We start from the raw sequence: 8523 nt of genomic DNA, 5'->3' as shown, positions 1-8523 counted from the left end.
ATCACAAACTTGCTGAAGTAGCTGAAAAATACAAAAAAGTAAATGGGGGAGCTTGTGAGAACTGTGTCAATAGTTAAAAAATTATTGATTTCTTTTAGTTGGAATCAATGAAATGAATACTAGTACTGTGTTCCCCCTGACTTCCTAATTCCGTATCCTTATCGTGTTTCACCTAACTATCTCAATGCCTTGCATGCAGAATCTAATAAGATATGTAATACTAATCATCATGTTAATGTCTTATGGTGAATTTCACTCATTACCTTTTGAGTATTAAAGTTTCACCTTACTAATTTCTATCTTGGATACTTGATTAACTATTACCTTTTGAGTGTCAAGGTAATAAGATAAGGGTTGGTTGCCTCAAATTACTAATGTAATATTTCTTTCCTAATATCTACCCCTCTTTTGAAGCGAGTATCAAATACAGGCTAGTTCTTAATGTCTGAAGTTGTTAAGAAGTAAATCAAACAAAATAAGATTGCAATACATGAAAGAATATTGATCCAGAGCAACTTTGCACTTTCCCTACTTTGTTATTCCATAAGGGTTCCCACAACCCTTGTTTGGTGGTTTAGCTGCTCATGTTTGCAATAACACCCATAGAATTCATTAAAGAAAGCATACAAATAATTTTAAAATAATTTAAGAACAAAATATAGAATCTCAAATGAATAATCAACCATAAGAACCAAGAACTATTGATCCAAGATCAAAAGTTGAATCCTAGAATCAATATAGTGTTATGAATGTAAAGAATGTATAAACTAATACAAAAACATCAAAGGGATATTTATAGTTTCATATAATAACTTAGAAAGCCTAACCAAAACAAACTAGGAAAATAAGATCGATAGTGGAGACGCCTCAGGCAATAAGTCATATGGACTAACGATGACCCAATCTCAGCTTCATTTACTATATTATGCACTCTTTGGTGATGACTTTTCATGTCTCCCAATGAGTTTTGGGCTGGACTCGTGGCCTCTCCTATGAATTTTCACCTTTCAGTTATTTTCACCAAGTTCTCAGAATGGTTATCACTATGAGTCGTAGTCAGTTTCTATGACTCGTCATCTGTATCGTCTCCTCTAGTATTTCAACATATAAACTCTTAGAATTTTCAACCATTCTTGCTCAAAACAATTCTCTATATGTCTTATAGTAAGATCCTACGACTCATAGCCAATATCAACTTTATTCTTTAGCTTATCTTCCATCACTTGTCACCTGATGACTTAGATGACGAGTTGTATAGTCACCCAATGACTCATTTTCCAATCAGAGACTTTCCTTACTAAAGATTTTTCTTCTTATTTTGCATTATTCAATTCCAACCAAGTTTTCTTGCAACATAAATACAAAAACAAATCATATACAATAAAAATGACCTAAGTACTTGTGTATTTTCTGGTTTAAGCATCGAAAGTGCCATTAAACCATGACATGTCATCTTGCGAACTCTAAAAGATTGCCAGCTATTTTATAAGTTCAGCAAGTGTGAATTATGATTGAAATAAGCGACCTTCCTTTGTTATATTATTTTTGGTTAAGTTATTTGGGTTGATCCTCAAAATACCAAAGAAGTGAAGAACTGACCTAGGCCCATATCTCAATTGGATATCTGGAGTTTCTTGGGTTTATCCAATTATAACAGATGGCTTGTTAAAGGATTTTCCTCTATTGATTCTCCCATGTAAATATGACTCAAAAAAAATTCAATTTTTAGTTGATTGATTATTTCGAGAAGAGTTTTTAGGATTTGAAGATTCGACTCACCACCACTCCAGTTTTGACTCTACTAGAAGATTTCGATAGATTTGTGGTTTATTGTGATTCTTCCAAAATTGTATTTGGTTATGTCTTGATGCAGTGGGACAAGGCTATTGCATATGCCTCTAGACTGCTCAAGCCTTCTGAGAAGAACTACCTAACCCCTAATCTTAAGTTGGCAACAATTATTTTGCCTTAAATATTTGCAAACATTATATCTATGGGTTTATGTTGATGTATTCAATGATCACAAGAGCCTTCAGTATGTGTTCACTAAGAAAGATCTAAATCTTCATCATAGGTATGGCTAGAGTTATTGAAGTATTATGATTATAATATGAAAAGTGTATTCCAGACAAGTTTGGGTTTAATTGGATCACTTAGAGTTCAATCGATGAAACTAGTGCTACTAGCTTGAGCTAGGTACTTATCTAGTCTCTTTTGTTGGATTCAATGGTGTTTAATGTAATATAAATGATTTTAATGGTTTCATTATATGTGTAACAACTTTTTGGTAGAGTACAAAGTTCAAGTGAGTCAAGTATAGAGTCAAAACATGAAGTGGAAGATCATGGAGATCAACCTAGTCTAAGCTCTTGTTTTTGATTTGTTGTGATGAATGTTGTGTTGTTTGAACCTCTAATAGGTGTGGTGTGTTCTTGTATGATATTTTGTGATATTTTTATGATGATATATATATGAATTGGAGGCTGTAAAACCAAGGGAAGGACACCACAAAGTCAAGAATGAAGGGAGGAACGTCCAACACTTAACCAATTTTTGAGAAGCAAATTCCAGAAAGGTGTCATGATAGGGGCGTGTTGCAACCCCCATTTGAATCAATTCATCCTTGAACTAAGACCCATACTTGACCCAACCAACTAGTTCGTCGTGACCCCTATCCAACTCAAGCAAGCATCGCATCGCGACCCTACCTTAAACACGGCCAAAGAGTGCACTTTGAATCCTATACAGTTTGGACTTTGTTGTCCACTATAAATATATCTTTGCACATACTTTTATTCATATTTGGACATCTTGGAACATCAAGGAGGCTCTACAGCTTCATTACTTAGGTTTTTATCATTTTAATTTGGTTCATTCATGTCCTTAGTCATTAATTACAATGTGATTATGATTATGACCATGCACGGCTAAAAGCCCTCTTTCTGGGGTTGAAGCTGAATACGTGAATAATTTTGTTTTGATTTTAGTTCATTGATTTGCTTATCCTTATTGGCTGTCTGTTCAATACTATTTTAATAATTTTGAGGCTTGATCACCCTTAGAATAAACCCATTGTCAACTCTTTGAACTTGGGAGAGGGAATAGAGAGATAAAACATGGGATTGAACAAAGTATGGTTCGTAGTGTTTGATGAAATAAGGAATACAAATTAGTGTCTAGGGCAGGAATGTACTTAGATACCTTACCTAATTCAAACATAGGATGATAGCTTAAAGAACTTAATTGGACTATTACATCCTCGTTCAACCATGTAGTTGTAATGTCCACATTAGGTAATTGGTTAGAGGTCGAAAGACCATGATCATGCGATGAACCCTACAAATCGACAACCAAGATAAGTGAATTGATGAATGAAGGTCAATAACATAGTACAATTTTTCAAAGTGATTCAACCCTGGGTTTTACTCCTATTGATTGTCCAAGATCTTTACTTTATACACTTAATTTACTTGTAATTTACAAACTCCAATCTCTCGTTTGGTTACTTTTGCACCAGTTGAATTTGAATTATGAACTGAAATAGAAATGTTGTTTAACAAAGTCCCAGTGGGATCGATACTTGACTTTTATTAGGCCACTTTACTACTTGATAAGACCATGTACACTTGCATGTGTGTTTGTGCACTGTTAGTCATGGTACCCAAGTTCATCTTGGTATCACTTTTCACTCGCAAATAGATGGCCAGGCAGAAAGGACCATTCATACACTATAGGATATGTTGAGAGCGTGTGTAACCGATTTGAAGGGTAGTTGGTATGGTCATTTGCCTTTGATTGAGTTTGCTTATAATAACAATTATCATTCGAGTATTTATATGGCCCAGTTTGAAGCTTTTTATAGTAGGAGGTGTAGATAGTAAAATGGTTGGTTTGAAGTTTCTAAAGAAACCTTGATGTCACAGACCAAAATAAGACCATAACCGGCAGTAAGGAGGTTAAAACTCCAAAGAAAACTCATTAGTATCCTACAAAAAATCAGGCAACGTTTATCCTATTTTTGGACCTATCAAAAAAAATTTCCTGTCTCAAATCCATAACATAATACACCAACATAGCCAAAACATTCACTAATATTATCAACAACTCATTCACCATAAGATAACAATATGAAATTCATCTCCAAACTATGAGAACAAGTCAAATAGTCCACGAGTCAATAAAAATAATAGAATACTCAAAATCTAAAGAAATAACTATGGAGCGACTCTAAGATTTTTTAAGAAAAGGAATATAAAAAATAAATAAAATATTTCCCATTCGAACAAGTGTGAGGCTCACCAGTAATATGCCAACTCGAATATTCTATCTAACAAAATCCTCGTTCTGACATGTGTACTCTGAAAAGATGGTGAGGAGTGAGATGCTAGCTCTGTGAGTACTAAAACTTTACCACAATCATTTTAATGGTACAGGTCATAAAAACATCATGAAATAAATGGCCTTTTAGAAAATAGAAATGACAAGCAGAATTTTTTGTTAAAAGTAAGCAAGATGAACTAATTATTCAATAATAAATGAAAATAAGAATTATATCATATCATATCAAATATTATACATTTGGAAGGTTTCCAAGAATGAATCATGTAATAGAGTCACTTTCTACTTCAAGAAAAATCAATAATTGTGGAGCCCTCATAAAGGAGTCAAATAATCATATTAGTAGGTCCCTACTCGAGGGAGATCAATAAAAAGTATGCTAGTTCTACCTTCCCACTAGCGAGGTTATAACAGTAATCTATAAATACAAGGTGCATCAAGATTAAGAAAACTGTTGTTAGCAATGAAATTCATATCAAGGTATACTCCCATTTATACTTTATTTGTAAATAGTAGGTGCTCATATGAAAGCATTCTCAAAATAGTGTAGAGCATTTAGGATCATATCAAAACATATTGCATGTAAACTTAAATGAAAAACATGTCAAAATACTTATTTCTCATGTAAGAGGAGAACATTCATAACATCAATAATCATATCTCAAGTAAGGGTAAATATGTCTTATAAAAGTGAGAATGTCTCAAATAACCATTTCAGTATTATATCAGGTAAAAGAATTTCCCCATGTGTAATTTCAAAGAATTCAGTAACTCTTGTTTCATTAAAATTAAGTATAAAATATGCATATAAGAAACACAAATCATGAGAAGATTACTACTCATAATACACTTGTCGGAATTATCAAACTTGTTACCTCGAACAATTTCTATGACTTTTAGTGATCAAATCTATAGTCACGTCATATGAATCTCATGTTAATTTCTTTGGCTTGGCTAATAATAACTACTTTAAACTATCCAACTCTAGAAATTTCATGGTTGACTCTTGATTTGTCAACTTATATTAAATTTATTTGTCTTTCCATAAAAACAGACTTGGAATTGATTCTTTTAACTATCATAAAAATTATAATAACCTTACTATCCACATTTTATTCTTTGATTAAGTTGAAAAATAAAAATAACAAACCAAGCATTTAATATGTTAGCTCAATTCATGAGAATTTAAGAGATTTCTCTATCACTTCAACCCTAGATTCTTAAACTTTCAACCCCAAATCTAAAGCCATTATTTATATGAATAAAATTTATGGACCAAGTTAAGAAATTACCCCTTTTTTCTACTTTTATTTAGTTATTAGATAGGTAATGGCAGTGCTGAGCACGGCCCAACACATTGGATTTTGATATAATTTTTTATGAGAATCATACCACAACTTAAATTATCATAATTATTTAATATCTCAATATTTTTAAATTATTACATATATCTTTAATTTTACTTATAAGCTTAAATACACCACGAAAGAATATAATGTATTTGTGCAAAATTAAGTAATATATTCATGTAAAATTAAGTAACATATCTAAAAAATATCATATATTATGAAAAATATGATGCATTCATATGGATTAAGTCAAAAAATTTTAATAATTATGAAAAACAAATTGAGATAGAGAATAATTAGCTTTAAAAGGATTGAGAGTTAGTTACCTTTTACAATTTTCTATTATAGTGTTTGTATTGGTAATGAAGATAAAAGCCTAAGACAATCAATGTACCTGACAAAGTGCAAACATGGTGGAATATGACATTTTCATGTACATGTATGAAATAGATAAAATATTACAAAAAGACTTTCAGATACATCTTGGTAATAGCTTTTTTTTTAAAGAACCTAGAAAGCAAATCAAAGATAAAAAGATAGTAGAACTAAACAAAATAGAGTATACATAACACACTTTATGACAATAGAAAGCATTGACAACTCCAGCATTACACTGCACTATTCACTTTTCCTTCTTCTGGACAGCCTTGGTGACCTTGGCACCAGTTGGGTCCTTCTTATCAATATTCTTGACAACACCAACAACAATAATTTGCCTTATGTCTCTCACAGCAAAATGACCCAATGGTAGGTATTCAGAAAAGGTTTCAACTACCATTAGCTTGGTGGGAATCATCTTAACCATGTCATCATCACTATTCTTCAAGAAATTAGGATCCTTCTCGAGTTCCTTACACGAATGCTTGTCAATCTTGGTTAAAATCTCAGCAAACTTGATAGTAATATAGGAAGTGTGGCAGTCGAGAACTGGTGCATATCCATTTCCAATCTATCCAGGATCGTTCATGATGATGACCTGGGCAGTGAAGCTGGCAGCCCCCTTGGCTGGGTCATCCTTGGAGTTTGAGGCAACATAACTATGCTTTAGATCCTTAATAACAACATTCTTAATGTTGAATCCAACATTATCACCAGGGAGTGAGTCCTGGAGAGCTTCGTGATTCATCTCTACATATTTGACTTCAGTTGTCAAAGAAGGAGGTCCAAAGGTCACAACCATACCAGGCTTGATCACACCAGTCTCCACACTACTAGAAGGGACAGTTTCAATACCACCAATCTTGTAAACATCCTAAAGTGGAAGGCGGAGGGGCTTGTCTGATAGCCTTTTGGGCTCATTAATATGGTCAAGAGCCTCAAGAAGGGTTGGACCCTTGTACCAGTCATGGTTGGTAGATATCTTAATTATATTATCTCTTTTAAAACCATAGATAGGGACGAAGAGGATCTTCTTAGGGTTGTAACCAACCTTCTTGAGGTAGGAAGAAACTTTCTTCACTATTTCATCATACCTAGCCTTGGAGTACTTAAGAGTGGTAGCATCCATCTTGTTGTAGCAGCAAATCATTTGCTTGACACCAAGGGTGAAAGCAAGCAAAGCATGTTCATGGATCTGACCATCTTTAGGGATACCAACTTCAAAACCACCAGTGGTGGAGTCAATAATTAGGACAACACAGTCAGCTTGGGAGGTACCAGTAATCATGCTCTTGATAAAGTCCTTTGTCCGGGGGCATCAATCACAGTGTAGTAGTACTTAGTGGTATGAAACTTCTGCAAAGAAATATCAATAGTGATACCATGCTCACGTTCAGCCTTAAGCTTGTCAAGCACCCAGGCATACTTGAATGACCTCTTATTCATCTCAGCAGCTTCCTTATTAAACCTCTCAATAAACGCTTGTCAATACCACCAAGCTTATAGATCAAGTAACCAATAGTAGATGACTTTCTAGAGTCGATATGGCCAATGACCATAATGTTGATGTGAATCTTCTCCTTACCCATCATGAGAGACTAAAAGACTTAAAGAAGAGAAATTAAGTCACTTTGCAGCAGCTTAAAGACAAGGAATAATAACAAATATAGGGAAGACATCTTGGTAATAGCTAGTGTAATACCAAAAATTACATCATAGACAACATACAAAAATTATTGATAATATTTATGAATTTTAACTCATGAAAAGAACATGAAATCATCAGCTCTTGTTACCTGAAGGTAGGAGCTATCTTGGTAATCAAACTTTTTACCATTTCAAAAATCACAAGGAAAATCTTTGGAGTAACTTTGAGAAGAAAGAAAATACCAACAATAAAAAATTTTAGAGAAAAGAAAAACACAAATATGTAGCCAAAAATAACAAAAAACAGAAAACAAAATGAAAGAAGCATTGAAAATAGGGAGCTAATGCTTTTAAAATTCAAGAAGTGTGGCCTTCAAAAAATAAAGAAAAAATTCTTCTTCAATTTAGTAAGGTGACCAACTAATGTAAGACAACTAATTTTAGTAAAATGATCAATTAATATGGAATGGAGAGAGTATAAAAGAAGCCATTCACTATAGTTTATTTATTTTTCATAATCCTTTATATCGATTTTCAACGTAAGACTAATTATGGATGAAATTAATATTTTTTAACTCTACCTCATCTTTATTGAACTTTCCTGGATCAAATGCGCTCAAAGAGTTCTCCACCATATGCATATTCGCAACTTCATGCTTTTCCTAAAAAAATATTAGCATCACCTGGTGGATCATTCCAACAATTCCACCAGCATTATTAGTTATTGAACGAAACATATCCATGGTGAGAACATACGTTGTTATACTAAGCATTCTCATAGTTGCTATAATAGTGCCAAACAATCCCTTAA

The 8523-nt window shown here is 33.1% G+C and overlaps 1 pseudogene; it reads right to left on the bottom strand.

The window, feature by feature from the left end:
- Window positions 1-6309: 6309 nt before the first annotated feature.
- LOC107865430 lies at window positions 6310-7654 on the bottom strand (annotated as a pseudogene).
- Between the last annotated feature and the right edge of the window lie 869 nt (window positions 7655-8523).

This window comes from Capsicum annuum, chromosome 3, assembly GCF_002878395.1.
Source record: "Capsicum annuum cultivar UCD-10X-F1 chromosome 3, UCD10Xv1.1, whole genome shotgun sequence".
NCBI classification, from domain to species: Eukaryota; Viridiplantae; Streptophyta; class Magnoliopsida; order Solanales; family Solanaceae; genus Capsicum; species Capsicum annuum.
The sequence above is the reverse complement of the archived record's forward strand: the minus strand, read 5'-3'. Positions and strand labels throughout refer to the sequence as shown.